Here is a 619-nt window from a genome sequence, read left to right as displayed (position 1 = left end):
AGTGCAAACATGCAGTGCATGTCAGTGCTCTGCTGTCAACAGGGAGATGTTGGCAGGGGGTCAAGGGGAATACTGAACTATCAGACTCACCCTTTGGCAATGAGGTGGTGAGACAATGAATCGCTTGAGTGGGAGTGGAGTTAAAAGAGTAAGGTGGGGAGCTGAAAACCCACTCCAGTGCAAGGCTGCACACTTTACCTTTAAACGGAGTGACTGTCTACAAAAACGGAAGATTAAGTAGGATACAGAGTCTCATGACATAATACTCAAAATATCCAGGATACAATACAAAATCACTCATCGTGCCAAGAACCAGGGCAATTGCAATTAGAATGACAATCAACAATCAACAGTTGCCAACACTAGGAGCATCAGATGCTGGAATTATCTGACAAGGATTACCAAGCAGCAATCATAGAAATGCTTCAGCAGCAATTACGAACACACTTGAAACAAATAAAAAAATAGAAAATCTCAGCAAAAAAACAGAAGATATAAAAAAAACACCAAAGGGAAATTTTAGAACTAAAAAAAAAAAAAAAAAAAAAAAACCCCAAAAGGAAATTTTAAAAAAAAAAAAAAAAAAAAAAAAAAAACCCTGAAACTTAAAAAAAATTCA

The sequence above is a fragment of the Galeopterus variegatus genome, unplaced genomic scaffold, assembly GCF_000696425.1.
Source record: "Galeopterus variegatus unplaced genomic scaffold, G_variegatus-3.0.2 Scaffold8993, whole genome shotgun sequence".
In the NCBI taxonomy this organism is placed as follows: domain Eukaryota; kingdom Metazoa; phylum Chordata; class Mammalia; order Dermoptera; family Cynocephalidae; genus Galeopterus; species Galeopterus variegatus.
The sequence above is the reverse complement of the archived record's forward strand: the minus strand, read 5'-3'. Positions refer to the sequence as shown.